At 38.8% G+C, this 17744-nt stretch overlaps 1 protein-coding gene across 5 annotated transcripts in view; it reads right to left on the reverse strand.

The window, feature by feature from the left end:
• Nucleotides 1-17744, reverse strand: part of GRB14 (growth factor receptor bound protein 14) — a 139541-nt gene that overhangs the window by 47061 nt on the left and 74736 nt on the right. The gene's annotated exons all lie outside the window — the stretch shown is intronic.

Raw genomic sequence — 17744 nt, forward strand, 5'->3', positions numbered from 1 at the left:
ATAGGAGTTACATTCCCAGAACTAGCCCATAACGATCTCCCATAGGTTGTCCTCCATTCTCTTTCACCATCTTCCCTCTGGCTGGAAAGGATCACAAGGACTTCGAGAAGGGGACAGCCATGGACAGAAGGAGACTGTGTTCCTGAATGACCACATGGAAGGTGGCCAACTAAGGACACTCATATCAGGCTCCGATATGAGCAAAAAATAAACTTTTATTGTGTTAACACACTGTGAATTTGGATTTATCTCTTAGAGAATCTAGTGTTACCCTAAATTAAACAAAATTAGAGAAAATTTCACATACCACACTCACTCCCCTCAACATTTATTAAGCTCTGTTCCGTGCTAGAATTTCCACATGCATCACAAGAAGATAAATACCTATAACAATACTACAGTAAGATCAATGTATACATACAAGCAGACAATTGGGGAACTATAAGAACATTCAGCATAAAAAATGCACCTATTGCAAAACCATGGACATGTTCAATACTTTTAGAAATTCAAATAAATGCAAATTAAAACAATTATCAATTCTGTCCTATCATTTATGTTTCTAAATTACAATTTATAACAGTACAGTGACATGTGCTCTCTTACAACAATAGGGGTGATATAAATTTGTAAAACAATTATAGACATCTATTTGAAAGTATTTATCAAAAGTATTTATTAACATGTCTGTTCCATTGACCCAGTAATTTCACTTAGTCAAACTATCTCAATAAATCTGTTCTAAACGTGGAAAATGGCTCTAGGCATAAACATGTCCAGCAATGCGTTACTTATAATACTATCAACCTAAATATTTAAAAATAAAAGAATGTAAGCTACAGTACTTTGACAAAATGGAATATTATATGGTTCTTAAAAATGTTATTCAAGGAAATTAGACAACTTCTAAAAATTCTTAAGTAAAATAAAATCAAGATACCAGAGTATTTGTTAAATAAAACAATGAAAACATACTTGTTGGCTTTTGGCTCACCACCACCCACTGCTCTTCTAACAGCATTTTGATTTCCCTTTAGAGCTCCACTCCCTCCTTCACCATCAGTGTTTGTGTTTCTGGTAGTTACATCTTCAGCTCAGGGATGATGTGCTGGAGCTATGGGAACTGGCTTGCAAGAGCTGTCTATTAAACATTCAGGAACTTTGCAATCATTGAAATCAGCCTGATGGGAGTAGTTACAGCACAGAAGCTACAAATAAACACAAATACCCCTCCACCTTTTTTTTTTTTTTTTTTTGAGAGCCAGTTTACCAGTACCCTCTACCTCAGCTCTAGGGTTATGCAGATTGACCAGTCAGCATCCAGCACTGCCCTGGCAACAATAATTGCTTCAGGGATGTGCACATGACCTGACCAGAGCTATTACTGCTATCAAGATATCTGCTCACATGACCACAGAGTGGACTTTCTTTTCTACTGGACTTAAGCCTGAGAAGACATAGGCTGGAGCTACTGCTGTTCACAAAGAGAGTGCCTGTGGGCAAACGGAGCCCACATGTAGTACGCCAGCCAAAAGATAAAAAGAAAATTCCTCATGATACCATTTGAGTCCCTGGACAAAGGAACATTTGAAGTCTTTGTATTTTGATCATATGTATGCTCTGAGGCTATAAGTGTCTGGTGGTAATACCCACCTACTTATCTCCTTTGTGCATGCCTGCCCCCAATTAATTTTCCATAGTACTAGAAGAATAAACTTTCCAATAGCCAGTCCAGTCAGGTCAATCTGCTACAAATTCTTCAATGGCTCTGCATTGTCCTAACTCAAGCAGCTCATTGTGTTCATTAAGGCTCCATGTTAGGTGCAGGCCTTTTGCAAAGTACTTTAATACAAGGTTTTCACAAACAGATATGGTTGCTGTTCTCAGAGATTGAAAAGTCTATTGGGGAAAGCAGTATTAAAAATCAATAATTACAAAGTAGAGCATAAAAGTACAGCATGTTACTTAATCATAAAATGGGGATAAAGGCGAGGCCAGGAAGATATCCCTGAAAAGTAATATTTAAGCCAAGACCTTAAAGAGGAGTGGGCAGTAGCTCGGCAGACAGGGTAAGAGCATTTCAGGCAAAGTGGACAGGAACCATGCAAAGTCTCGGGGGCAGGAAAGAGATTGGCAAGTCCCAAGTATTAACAGGAGCCCAGGATAAAGGAATAGCAAACAGGGAACATGGTCCTAAGGAAACTGAAGTGGGAAGTGTGATTGCGAGATTTGGGAATGAAATATAAGTTTAGAATTGACTAGAGAATCATTAAGCTTCTAGATAGTGTTTTAGTGTCCCAGTTGCTAAAACAAATAACATATAATGGGTTGGCTTATCAATGGGAATTTATTGGCTCACAGTTCTGAGGCAAGACAATGCTTTCACCCTGAAGACTGCGGCATTCTGGGGCTGGCTGTTCTTGGTCCTTGGCTTTTCTGTCACATGGCAATGCACATGGCAGTGTCTATTCCTTCTTTTTCAGGTTCCATGGAATTCCAATATTTTAGTTTCCTAGGCTACTCAAAGCAGATAACCATGAAATGGGTTAGCTTTAAACAATGGGAATTTATTAGCTTACAGTCTGAGGCCATGAGAATGTCCAAATCAAAGCATCATCAAGGCAATGCCTTCTTCCTGAAGACCAGCTGCCAGCAATCCTTGGCCCCTCTACCACATGATAAGACACATGGTGGTGTCTGCTGGTCTCTCCCTTCTCTTCAGGGTTTCATTGCTTTCACTTTTTGCTTTTTGGTTTTCTCTCTGTGTAATCATCCCATTTATAAAGGGCGGTAAGAGGTTTAAGACTCATTCTAAATAAGGAGGGCACACCTTAACTGAAGTAGCCTCATCCAAAGATTCTACTTATAATGGGTCCACTCCCACAGGAATGGGTTAAATTTTCTGGGGTACACACAGTTTCACACCACTACATTCAGCCTCTGGTAATTCCCATGGTTTCTCTCTGTTTTCAATTTCCTATGCTTATAAAGACTTCAGCCATATTGGATTAAGACCCACCCTCATTCAGTGTGGGGACACTTTAATAACATCTTTAACAGTCCTACTTGCAAATGGGTTCACACCCACAGGAGCAGGGTTTAGGACCTGAACATGCCTTTTATGGAGGACATGATTCAATCTCCAACAGTCTCTCTTCTGGACCCCCAAAAGACATGTTCCTCCCACCTGCAAAATACATTTATTCAATCACAACCTCCCCAAAGCCTTAATTCATTTCAATAGCAATGCCAAGTACAAAGTCTCATCAACATTAGTGATGGGTGTGGTTTGTCCTGAGACAAAATTTCTCTGTTGCTGGACCTGTGAAACCTATAAAGCCAAGATATCTGCTCCAAAATACAATGGTGGGACAGGTAAAGGATAACTTTCTCATTCCAGAAAGGAGAAATTGGAAGGAAAACAGGGTCACAGTTTCCCCCAATAAGTCTGAAAACCAAAAGGGCAAAACTTCATTAGATTTCAAGTTCAGAGAGGCATATATTCATTGAAGTTTGTCCTCTGGACCTGATGGCATGGAAGCCCCACCCCTAACAAGCTCTTGCACAGCAGCCATGCTCTCCTGAACACTGTGGGACAGGCCCCAATCTCTCCAAGCATCAGGATGGCGGCAAGGCTCCCTCTGAATGCTGGGACAGATGGCCTGCCCTTTCCAAGTATATGGATGGGCCTGCTCTTGGCCTGAGGAGATCTTTTCAGTGCAGCTCTCAGCTTCTAAGGTTCTGCCCTGGAAGTCATTCTTCCTTCAATTAATCCTTTTTCTGTCCCTTTCAGTCCAGGCTGGCAGTGGTTCTTCTCCCACAAATTTTGCAAAAGCCTTGCCGGTTTTGCATGCCATTTCAGGGGGTCCAAACCATCAGACAATAGAAATTTCCCCAGATCCTTCCTGGGTATCTGCATCTTCAATCCTGGCTTCCACTGAAATAGCTAACTGGATTCATGTTCAGCCCACACCTTCTTTAGCAAAGAGTTCAGTTAAACCCTCACATGGAATCCTGTTCTCTAGGGAAGTCACTTCCCAAAAGCTGCAGGAGGTCCCTGATAGAACTGCTTCTGGCCCCAGTCTCAGAAAACACTATCTTGGATAGGCCGAGAATTTTCAAAATCACCAATTGTTGGTTCCTTCATACTTAAGAGTTTAAGTTTCAGTTTATCCCTTTCCTCTCACATTTTACTATAAGCTGCAAGGAGAAACCGGAGTGTAACTTCCACCCTTAGCTTGGAAAGCTCCTCAGCCAAATATACAAGTTCACTGCTTTCAAGTTCTGCCTTCCATTCAACTTAAGGGCAAAATTTAGCCAAGTTCTCTGTCACTGTATAATGAGGGTTTTCTCTAGTTTCCAAAAATACATTCATCATTTCCTTTTCAAGATTCACCAGAAATACCTTTAACATCCATATTTCCACCAACAGTCTCTTCAATGCAATCTAGGATTTTTCTATCAAGCACCTCACAGTTCCTCCAGCCTCAACCCATTACTCAATTCCAAAACTGTTTTCACATTTTTAGGTATTTGTCCTAGCAGCACCCCACTTTCCAATACCAAAAACTGTTTTAGTCTCCCATCTGCTAAAACAAATACCATACAATAGGTTGGCTTAAACAATGCAAATTTATCTGCTCATGGTTTTGAGGCTAGGAGAAGTCCAAAATCGACACACCAGCAGGGTGATGCTGTTTCCCTTAAGAATGTGGCATTCTGGGGCTGGCTGTTGGTGATCCTTGGTCATTGGCTTTTCTATCACAATGCAATGCACATGGCAGGGTCTTTTTTCTCTTTCAGGTTCTATGGACTTCCAACTTCTGACCTTCTGACTACTCCCGTGGCCTCTCTCTGTGATCAATTTCCTTTGCTTGTAAGGACTTCGATCTATAAAGAAGGCCCACCCTCTTTCAGTTTGTGCCCAAACTTAACTAATAATTATCTTCAAAGGTCCTATTTATAAGTGGGTTCACACCTACATGACCATAGGTTGGGATATGAACATGTCTTTTGTGGGGGAGATGACTCAATCCCCAACAGACAGTAAATGAACCCATGGACATGGGTAAGGCTGATAAGGGACAAAAGGAAGAACAAGGAGAGAAGAGAGCCTAGGACCAAATCCGGAGAAATTTCAATATTTAATGGTGAGAGTGGAGGAGATGGCAAGGAAGCCTGCAAGGTAAAGTGAGGTAAAAAGAGAACTAGGGAAGTGTGGGAGCCCATGGAATGAAGTCCAAATCCTTAGTAATGCACACTCTTCAGTAAAGCAGCTTTATGGAACGGGTCACTCTGTAATTCCTAGCCAAATATGATAAAATCTTGCAATCCATTCTTTCTTAGTTGTACATGTGGTACCTCTACCTGGAACAGACTTCTTTGCCCCACCAAAAAGATAATTTATTTGGCAAATTTCTACTTATCATTAACCCCAGTTTCAATGGCAGTTCCTCTAGGAAGTCTTCCTCGACTTCCCAGGGCTTTGAAGTATGTCCCTTTTATGTGCTCCTATTTTGTAATTTTCTGTTGGCAAGTCTTTCTCCATAACTGTGCTAGTAAACTCCTTTAAGGAAAACCTCTGTTTATTCATCAATTATCATTATATCTCCAGAACCTACCCAGGGCATTGCATGGCTTAATAAATATCTGTGGAATGAATAACTTTGTACTTCTTGCAAAGCATATCCTCAATACAGATTCATAAAATTTAATTTTAAAAATGTTTTCTACCACAAAGTATATGATTAATTATATTTTTATACTCAGGAAATCAAAATTATTCTCAATGAGTAACAGACACAACTTTTTATCATAAAAATCCAGACTAGAATTGACTCAATATTGCTGTTAGTGAGCAGTTCCAGGAGTGGAAGTCATTGTAGCGGCCATAAAGTCCTATGTATCAGGCCATGAAAATACACTGTTAAATTCAGATGCAAATTTTTCTGAGCTTTCATTTCAATTCATTCAATTTTTGGTTAATACACGTAGTTCACGATGATCCCAAGATCTCTTTGGACTTTCAGTGTTTCTCAGGCTTGCACCTGGGTATGCTATTGTTCTTAATTGGATGCCTTCAGTATTTATGCCTGTGCTAGGCAACTGGCACAATTCTAAGGGCCAATAAGCTCAGCTCTCTCCTTGGGGAACAGTAACCATACTTTTATTCTGAAAGGATGCCAAGCCTTCCACTAAACATTCACTCTGCCATGGTTGTAAATGCCTGGATCAAGCACTAGTATTCCTACCAAAAACCGCATGGAAAGGACCATTTCTGAGAGGAAACAAGGATCTGGGCTTGGGGTTACTCCTTCATATGGAGCACTGATGAGCCCCTGGTCCAGTTCCCTTAGAGGCCTGCTGAACATTCCATCCCAGGAAATAATGGAGAATTGGAATGACCTGGCAGCTTCTGAAAAGTTTTCCTGCACTTCCTGACTACACTATGTGTTTTCTTACAGTTAACTCCCATCACCTGGGGTAACAGAAGCACACCTCTTATTTTGCATGCACTGTCTTTTATTTCAGAGAAGCTATGAGAATGAAAAACCATAGACATTCTAAATCCTAAGCCAAATTCAAGAAAAGGCAAGAGTAGATCAAGAGATAGTTGGGAAAAATGAAATAATCAGCTAATCAGGAAGTATCATCATTTTGTTCAGATTAGGTTGTTGCAAATCTGAAAGAATTAAGTTGCCAAGGATAGGAGACACACACATTTAGAGGGACTAGACCAACTTAAATTTCTGGAATAGGTGGACACTCTCATTTTTAAATAAATAACACCAGCTGAGAGAAAAATTTAATACTTTTGTTTGAGCTCCATTTCAAACCCTAACATTATTTTTTAAATATCGCATTTAATACTGACGTGTCCAAAACACACATTCATCTATGAACAGATATTCAGATTGATATTCCACAGCAGGAAGTCCCTGTCATCTCTTAGATCTGTTCAGTAATTATCGAAATTTTTAACACTACCAATGGGGTGCCTTTATTAAAAAGTCATTTTATTTCTGTTTATTTTGCCTTAAATAATAGGAAAAAGGAAAGGACAATCTAAGCCTTAATTCAATTCTAGAATACGCCTTAAATCTTAATTCTAGAATACACCTCTTACCAAAACCAAACCTTCCTATTACAGAACGAAAAAAACAGTCAAATTATCACAGAAGCTACATGACAAGTATGGGTTAAAACTAAGTCAAAGACTTATGATCATGTAAAAACCAAACAGCAGAACTGTTCTTAAGAATCGTTAGAACAAAAGAGTGGTTTCCTATTTCCTCTACATAATGAGTGGTAAAAAGAGATTTAAAGTTTATATAATCATGTTATTTAACAGAGGGGTAGTATACATTTCCAGTTCAACAGCCCAACGTCCCAAATTGCTCTATAAAGTAAAAAAAAAAAAAAAGGAGAGGAGGAGAATATTATGCATATTAATTTATCTATAAGAAGGCTTAGGCTGTAAAGAAGAATAGGAACTTTCTTTGTTTCACCAAGGAATTGAAACTTGACTGGTAAGAAACATGGCCCTGATAAGGTCTGTCTATAACATCCCACCAGCATAAACAGAAGGACAGAAGGAGCACCCAAGGTCAGCCAACAGAGTACACACAGGCTGTGTTTGGTGAAACCCTTCTGTGTCCCTATAATCCTGACGATCAGAACAACCTTGGCCTTTGGAGTAGTTTCCAGTTTTATAAACTGCAGTAGGAGCAGATGGTATCTAACAACAAAAATTTAATGTATAGACACAGTAGCCCCCTGCAGGCAATAGGATGGAATGTGTGTTGAGCAGATCCCTATTTTGGCTGACATCCTTATCAACGTATGTTTACACTCCTTACACATCAACCCCTCTAGACTGTCCTCCATAAAAAGCTAAGTAGAAGAAAGAGATTTTAAAAATCAACACAACCCACTTAAAGCAGTAGACACAACGAGTTAAAATGCAAGAGATAGCAAGAAATGGTAACTGTTCAGGAAAAGCTTGAGGCCCCTCTAGGCTAAAGCAGATAGAATATTTAAAATAAAAAACCAACACCATTTCTAAAAACTAAACAAAGTAGATAGAATTTGGAAGTCTATTAAATATGTGTCACATTGCTTCCAAAGCACATACAGTATTCATCAGCTATCATCACCTGAAATTCTGATTCTAAAACATAATTTGGAAAGCCCTTAGGAAAGAACAGAGGAAGGGCACACAGTCAACCCACAAGGGATCCTTCTCCTCCTCTCCTGACCCCAAGCAATGGGACAGTATGGAACAGCCCAGTTCCTTTTCCAATCTGGATACACCCTATGGTATACAAAATGAACTCAGAGTTGTCATCTGGTCATTTGGCAATGCCATAGACAGAAAGGGGCACTGGAGCTGCCATGATCGGTATGTAATGAATTGCCCCATAGGTTTCCCCACTTATTCTCTGTTTCTTCAAAGGAAACAAGGAAATGGAAGAGATGAAAGCGGGTCATTCAACAGGTAAAAACATGTGCATATAGTAAACCTAAATAAATAAGAATCCCTAGGAAAAAATGAGAGGAAGAAAAAAAAGAAAGAAATACACTCAAGAGGGGGAAAAAAAGACAGTTGGGGCGTGGTTATCTTCTGTTACAAAGTTTGCTATTTTCAGAAAACCAGGCCACATTTAAATAGTAAGATGTTGCTGTGAACAAAAGTGTATAAATTCTTAAACAGAAATATATATTCATTAATTTATTATGTTTATTAATTAAATGTATTAACGCATAGTTACTAGAGAATAAAAACATAATAAACATGGCCTACAGAAATTTGTTCTCAACTAAGTCCCAAAGTATAGCTTATTTTTACAGCCCTTTAAAAGTATACAATCCAACTATAGGATTATAAAGCTATCTTCTAAGGCTTCAGATTTTTCTCTATTATTTTTGACAGATAGCAATGTACGTAAATCATGTGAAATATTTTTTATAGCGAGGTCAGAGTAGCCCTGGATTTTTACATTCTTCTAAATAAGGAATGCAGTGTCCTAAGATAAGTGGAGACATTCTTTGATATTCTGAATTAGGCAACTCAGTGTGCAACCTTGAAGGAATGGGAAATAATATATTTATTACTTATTCCAATTCTCTAAAAGTAGTTTCTAAAATTTTATATTTTAAAAACAAAGCCTGTTTCAACAGACCCTAATAGCTCAAGAAAAGCTGTTGCTTTCTTATTGCCATCCTATATTATCTTGTTAGCTGCCAAATATTTACTAAGAGCAAAAGAGTATACAGCTTATGAAAATTAGGTAACAGGGAAAGTCTCAAATTCTACCATTGAGAGAGATATTCAACAAAACATTTTACTTGAGCATGAGCAATATAACTTGAAAGAGATATTGTCATCAATTTCAGAATTACAGGAATCTGTTGACACAAAGAGGTCCATTCCATTTTCTTGTGACCCCTTTCAACTTTATTCTCTACAACCCCTGCCTTATTCTCTGACTCCAATCGCACATTTCTTTTTCTTTGTTCCTTGAGTCATGCTCTTTCCTGACACAGGACCTTTGCTCACGCTGCTAATTCTGTTTAGAATACTGTCTCCCAACTTTTTACTTCTCATCATTCCTCAGGTCTCAGATAAACCATTGTTGCTATGGGAATGTCTTCACAATGGCCCTCCCAGGTTAGGTCCTGGCCCTTTGTTCCACGTGTGTGTGTGTGTGTGTGTGTGTGTGTGTGTGTGTGTGTGTGTGACACTATTTAATGACTGACTATCCATCAGCTTCTACTACTCAGGATGCTATATGACAGAAGGTACCACATCAGTGCTTTACTTCTTATTGTATCCCCAGCAATTAGCACAGTGCCTGGCACATAGACGACACTCAAAAATATTCTTTTAGTGATGAGCGCAGTCATCAATGTATAGCCATATATGAGACAGTATTAGAGATTCCAAAACAGTACCTTTGAAACCTCATAGAGTTCAAAACCACCTGGGGAGAAAAGACACACATGAACAACATATCAGCAAGTTTTTATGAAAGCTGTGAATTGAACAAAGGTGGATAAGATAGGCTCTGTGGCCCCTTTCAAGTCTGGGATTCTGTGAGAATTAGAAAAGAAAGAAAGTGGGGGACAGTGACTGCAGTTAATTGTACAAATATAAGAATGTTCTTACATGAACCACAACAATATATGTCACTATTACAAGGTGTTAATATTAGGGTGGTATATGGGGGAAAAATAACTAATGCAAACTATCGACTACGGTTAATAGTAATACTGTAATATTCTTTCATCAATTGTAACAAAGGTACTATAGCAATGCTAAGTGCCAATAATAGGAGGGTATAAAGGGTATGGGCTTTTTCTTTTTGGAGCAATGAGAATGTTCTCCAATTGTGGTGATGAATGTCCAACTCAGGGATTATTCCAAGAGCCACTGATTGTGCACTTTGGATGTATGGTGTGTGAATAAAACCGTTCAATAAAAAAGTGGGAGGATATCTAGAAGGGCCAAATATTATGAGCAAAGATGCTGAGGAAGGAAGCAAAAAATAAGCAAGGAATAGTAAGCAGGTATATTATGAGCAAAGATGCTGAGGAAGGAAGCAAAAAATAAGCAAGGAATAGTAAGCAGGTCTCTTTAAGATCAAAGGAACTCAGTTATAAGGAACAGGTGAGGAAGCTCAGGAGCCAGGAGGCCCACAGAAGGAGTGTCTTCCCAAGCACTGCTAAGCATGGGCTTCCTTCATTGGAAGCTAGCAAGGTGCCACTACAATAGCGGATCATGCTTAAGATACAAAAATTACAGTCACAATTTTTTAATGGTTGGAAATGTTGAATTAAGTTTTTAAATGTTTTACATGAGCACAAAGTGGTGAAAGAATAAGTAAAAATACCCATGGTGACTGAATCATTTAGGAATGGCTTTGGCTACGATCAAAAGAAAATTACCCTACAATGGCTTGACCAAATTGATGTTTAATTTTTTTCTCACATTTAAAACTAGAGGCAGGCAGAGCAAGCCTTCGTGAGGCAGTTGCATAAATCACCACCATCCCAGACTCTTCCTGTCTGGTCATCCCACCACCTAGAAGGTGTGGTTCTTATCCTAGGGTCACAGGCTGGGTGGGTGACCACTCTGAAGTGGTAAGCATTTGTATGCTATTGCATTTCTTCAGGAAAGTTACAGGCATGCCTGGAAAGAGAGATGAAGTAATTCAGACTTAAAGGATCTATATTACTGGGGATCTATATGGATCTTCCAGAGGTCCCGGCTATGATTTCAAAATGCAAGCATGTAGTTTTATGATATGTTAATAATTTCCTATCCAGCATCAGGCCACAGAAGCCCCAGGAAGACTCACTACTGGAAATGCCCCCATCTTGACGGAGGGGGTTGAGCACTGCCTCTCCCGACTGCTGGGATCAGCGACGCTACAGAAGCAGGCCACGTCTAGGCTTTCAACCAAGAGAAGACAGACTGACTGCAGGCAAAGGAGGCCCAGAACGTCTCCTGAAAGCCCCTTTTTAGCCTACTTCTCTATTCTTTACCTTTTCTTCTCTTCCTGACTCCAGCCAAGAGCCTCAGTGACTACCTTTGGGCTTCCTTAGCTCTATGGGGTAGAAAGACCCTAACTCAAACAAAAGTGGTAGCTCAGTTTTACAAAGAGAAAAATCATATTTCTAGTTTGCTGTGCTATGTGGCAGGAAATAAGGCAAAAGAGCGGCTCCAAATTCATCATAAAAGAAGGCGAGTGTTAAAACCTAAGTTTAAAAAGTATTACACTAAACCATATTTATGACCACACACACACACACACACACACACACACACACACACACACACCACACCTATGTACATACACATGCTATTTCAGGGCCTAAATCCAATACGAACAATAAAGAGTCAAATCACAAATCCCATACTAATGTTTCTAGTGAATTCATCAAAGCAGTGTTCTCTGAAGCTACAGTGTTTTCAAAAACTCCTGCAATTCTTGCTAAGATGCCAGCGCTAACTCATCGTTAAAAGGAAGAAAGCCTTCACAAGTGCTAATGCTTATTCATATTTAAAGCAGAAAACCAGCGATCATGCTTTTGTTGGACACAATGTTGTTCCAGTATCTTAGTTTTAAGCAGTTTATTCCCAGAATAAACTGCAACATGTCCAAGCAAAAATGTTAAAAATGGGTTCACACAGTGAGAAAGAAGGGCAAGTTGGGGAGAGGGGTGAACAGAAAAGTAGTTAGAATAGGGGAAAACAGGAAGAGGGAGGAGAGACTATTAGACACCAGGACACATCAATTTGATTGCAATTATTGAATTGTCTGGCACTAATTGAAGCACTTTAGGAACGACCTTATTTCATTGATTTTTAAAAGCACATCTTTTTCACATTTAACTTATTTGAAACTGGGATATAACTTACTGTCAATGAATGGCATGTCACAGTTTCATGAGAAGCATATACACAGCTACACTTCTTGTAATTTAAAGTGTCACAGACACAAGAAAATATGCAATGTTCAGCCTTTCTGGAACATTTGGGGTATTATTTTATAAACTCAAAATAGCAAACAAAACATTGCTTTTTAGATTCTAGCATTCCCATGATGTGACAGCACTAGAAGCAACTGACTTATATCCATGTTGTAATTTTACTTTTCCTTCATTTTTTAAAATATTTATTTTATACCAGTGCAAAACATATATACAGCATATTCCTACAAATTAAATGGAATAAATCCTGTTAGAATCATAACATACTAAAGGTTAGAAGGGCTCCCAGAGAACATCCACTGAAATCCTCTCATTTTACAAATGAAGAGGTCGAGACTAGAGAGGGTTCTGAGTTGCCTGGGTTCCCAGCTGGTCACTGGCAGCGTCAGTCGTGGAAGACCATCCTGAACCCTGACCTTGTGTTCTTTCACTCTTCTCATCCAGCTTTTATGTTGCGGCTCCTACATGAAATATCGGATAAAAATAACTAAAAACTAGACCATAAATGTGCACATACTCCCCCAAAACACCTAGCTTTTTGAATGTCCAAAAGGTTTTTTTTCTTTTTCCTTTGTTTTCTCACTTAGCCTAACTTGCCAGAAAAGTTGCATGTTCTGGAGAAGCCAGCAGAGGGAGTATTTACTCTCAGAAGGTGCAAATAAAGAAAATGTTCTGAGAAGTACTTCAACAATATTAACTCCATGGAGTTCCTGCTTAGTATATTTACAAGCTTATAACAAAGGTTAAAGCTATTAAAAATTATTTATTCGAATTTTTAAGATAAATGATTTGTCAATCTTAAACTTCAATAAAGATACACACACATACACACACACACAAAGTATATATATAGAAGTCACCACACCAGGAATCTTTCCTGGGACTCAAGGTAGAAGTAGAAGGGTAATGTCAAAATTTTTCTTAAAATTTTAATAAATTTACCAAAATTAATTTGAATCCTGAAACTAAAATATATGCCTGATATTTTAACAAACACAACTGAAACATACTTGCCCAAATAACTACCTCCCATTAGAAGGCTATAATCCCTTTCTGATAATGTCATTTTTGCCAAAACAATTTTTGAATTCTTCTTTTGGAACTAAAAACAGCACTTTTAATATCCTTCAGGAGTGGGAAATCTTAATCCTCTTGTTTTAATATCTGAAGTGACTAAAAGTCTTTCTTCTTTTTTTTCTGACAAAAAAAAAAGATTCCTATTTTCTGGATTTGACTTGGGATGCTGGGTGCCTGCAGACCACCCCCAGCAGGAGCCCGAGACTGGTAATTGGTCCAGCTATTTTTCATCAGCCTTCATTGCTGGAGACAGACCATGCATCGTGGTTTACACAGTACGGTGAGGCATGGCTGGTTCTCAGGAAGGTTCAGTGCAGGTGCTCACAGCACAGGGGTGGACTCTGAAGTCCACCTGAGATCTGATCCTAGGTCTTATCAGCTACAAGTCTTAGTTTCCTCAGACTGCAAAATGGGCAAAATGGGCACAAACTGACAGCATTCAATTAATGTTAGCAATTATTACTATAATTTTGAAAGCAAAATAAGGCATTTATGATTAAGTCCCAAGAGACCTCTGAAGTCCTTCGAGCTCTAAGAAGCTATGGCATATTGGTTTAGTCACCATGTCTTTGTGGTAAGAGTGAATGCAGAGCAAGGAAAAATAACTAGGAGGGCCAACCACAGTTTGGGAAAAAAGGCAGGATTTGTCTGAGAAGTAGGTATAGGTGAGTGGGGAAAGCACAGTATCTCATGGAGCTCGGCTCTGCAGCTGACGTGTGCTCACACCTGGATCTCGGTCCTGCCTCTGTCATTCAATCAAGATATGCTTGGAGAAGACACTTCGCTTCTCCAGGCCTCATTTTCCTCATCCAAAATATAGGTTTGTCCAATGACCTTAGAACATTCTTATGAGGATAAAAGAGAATGTGCAATCTGAGTTGAACACACTGTAGCTGTTTTATCATTATCGGTTCAGAGGGCAGTAAGTAAACCAAACTGCCCACAGCAGCACTTGGGAGCTGGATCAAGGAAATGAAAAGGCAGGCTGCGCCAGGCAGAGGAGGGCGAGTGCCCAGCATTTCACAACAAGGGGTGAAGGCCAGGAAAAATGAAGTGAAAACAACAAAGAGGCAAACATAGAGAAGGAAATATCAAGTAGGTGAGTGTCTGTTCTGGATTAAAACATCCTCCACAAAGACACGTTCAAGTTCAAAACCTCAGTCCTGTTATTGAACACATTTTAAAATAGGTTCTTCAAAGATCCCTTGGTTAAGGCCAAACCGAATCAATGTGGGCCCTACTATAATAAGACTGGAGTTCTTGTAAGTGGAGGAAATTTGGACACAGAAGGAGACAGATTGTTGTGTGATGGAAGCAGAGTTTTGGATTGCCAGCAAGCCACCACCAGAATGCTGCGGACTTCAGAGAAAGCGTGATCTTGTCTACACCCTGATTTTGGACTTCTAGCCCCCAAAACTGTGAGACGATAAAATTCTGTTGTTTAAGGAAGCCCATCATTGATATTTTTTATGGTGGTCCCGGAAAACTAAGGGAGTGTCTAAAGAGCCCAATCTTGTTTTCTCAAAAATTATGTTTATCTACTAATAATATACTAACTCTGTCCCTTCCCTGGTTGGGCACTTGGGTCCAGTATGATAAAAAATGACACAGGCCAACATAAAGCTAACATTCTAGTCTTGTCACCCTTGTCTACCAAACAATATCTTAACACTAGGCACAATTTTACTTCTTTCAAAACATACAGAGCAGAAATCCCTATCAGATACTCCCTAGGATATTAAAAGGAGAAATAATCTAACCACCTATCTTGTATTTAAATTTATGATCCTAGATTAAAAATATAATAATACTTAAAAATAGTTGGATTAAGTTTTAAAAGTTCAATTTAGAAGCCTCCTAATGTTATTGAAAGGGGGCACAGTGAACATGCATTTGAAAGGCATATTGCCTTTCCCTCCTGGGATATTTTACATCAAGGACAACCACTTTTTGTTTGATTTGTTTGCCATAAGGAAATTTTTGGATGACCACCTTCATAGCTAAATTCATACTAGTAGGGAGATTCTAAATTAATTATGAAGCTAGAAAAACATAACATTTCAAAGGTGAAAAAATGGAATTCACATTTATTGAGTCTCTATTATGTGTCAAGCCCTTCTAAATATTTATTTAATCCTCACATCTGTTCTGAGAGGAAGCCTCATTATCCCCAAGACAGAGAAAATTATTCCTAGAAAGGTTTAAAAGAATGTATCCCAAGTCATACCACTGGTTAGTGACAGTGCTGAGCTCACACTCAGGGTGCCTCTAGCACATACAATCTCTAATACATAACACTTACTAAATGCTCACTGACAGGAAAAGGAAATATTTTGTGAAAACAGAAAAACTTTCCATCAGTATGACACCCTTCCTGGGTGACTATATAACTGGATTATCCCATAAACAAATGAATGGAGACAGGCGAAAACCAAGGTAGAATAGGAATGAAGATTCCTGAAAAATAGCAATAACAATAGTCACCACCACTGACCACCACCTTCCAAGCAAGTCAACCAACTACCCTCTGGCCACCATCAGTGCCCTTCCATTAGCCTCCCCAACTCAGAAAATCTCTCTTCCCAAGAACCACACCTTCTACTATCCCCATACAAGGAATAGGAGACTTTTGCCCATAAAGCATAATGAGATTTTGTACCTGGCATAACAATAATAAAAATCCAAGAGGCAGTTATTTGCTGAATGTCTAATACGTTCACAGCACTTCCAGTGGAGACAGCTAGTTGCCCTCCTTACCCCATTACTTCCCTCTAACCAACCTTTAATTCTGTTGAGGGTGACAGTGGGCTGGACTCAAAGCCTTGTATCCATGGGTAGCCATGTGACACAGTCCTGGCCAATGAGAAGTAAGCAAAGGCGGCTGGTTATCCCAGAGCAGCATGTTAATATGGAGCAGAATTGGCTGGCATACCCCTGACACTTCCCATTCTCTATGCCAGGATCAAGAATGGGGAGACTCAAGCTTTTGCATTTATCTGCTGCATAAAACAGAAAGGAACCCATGCTGGGGACACTGTGGGGCTACTACATTAGTTTTGGACTGATTCTTCTCATTAAGTGAAAGAAAAATAAACCCCTTCCATGTTTAATCCACTGTCATTTTTCTGGTTACATGCTATTAAATGGAATTTCTAACTGATAAAGCATTTTATAAAAATATCCTTTCCCTGAAAAACTTAAAATCTAGTTGCAAGGCAAAAAAGAAAACCAAATAATATAAGATATACACAACTACACAAGACACACAAGAGAAGACTAAAAGATTAATCTGAAAAACAGAAGAGCATAAGATACATACCTATGGATAGCTAGTAAGCCTTAAATAGCATCAAAGGTAACCAAAAAATTGATATGGCCACAGAGCATGAGTTGCTGAATCAACAAGTAACAAGTACCTGTCTCCTACTAATAAATCAAGTCACCGTTATGATAACTGTGACAAGAAAGAACCTTAGAAGGTTATTGGATGGTTTCATGGCCTAAGCTGACACCTGGATAATAGACGGAATTTGGGAATGCAAACAGGAGCATAGAGTTGTCTATAGGCCATAGAGCACAAGGGTGGAAACAGAAGTACAGAGATACAAACATTAAATGCTCTTTGGGGCACAAGAAGGCAGGCAGTTTGCTGGAATGGAGGCTTCAGGTAGAAGAACAAGAAGCTGGGGAAACCAACAGGCATCCAGGCCCTAAAGCACAGTGAATGCTACATAAGTTTTGGCTGATTTTGTACATTTTTAAAAGTTTATAGGCAAGACAGTGATACGACACTCTGTATTCTTTTACTCTTTACAAAATCTTTTTTCAGAAACTCATAGCAATGATTCAAATTGTATGAGGAAGGAAATGGATATAAAGTATATTCTCTTGTATGGATGCAGCATTGAGTTCTCTGCTAAATAGCATCTCTCCATAATATGAGTTTGAGATTTGCAAAAAGATTTTAATCTTAAAAAAATATATCCTTAAAATTATTCCATTTTTCTCTGAGATTTCAGAAAACACTCATGATGTTTTGTGCTTATAAGAATCTCTCAAAATTGTACTGTGGATAAAAAAATGAAGAAATGCTTAAAAACATAATTTAGAAAACAATTAATCTAAAAAGGCATGAAACATGCCTACCTAAAAAGTCAGAATATAAACATCAG

The sequence above is a fragment of the Choloepus didactylus genome, chromosome 9, assembly GCF_015220235.1.
Source record: "Choloepus didactylus isolate mChoDid1 chromosome 9, mChoDid1.pri, whole genome shotgun sequence".
In the NCBI taxonomy this organism is placed as follows: Eukaryota; Metazoa; Chordata; class Mammalia; order Pilosa; family Megalonychidae; genus Choloepus; species Choloepus didactylus.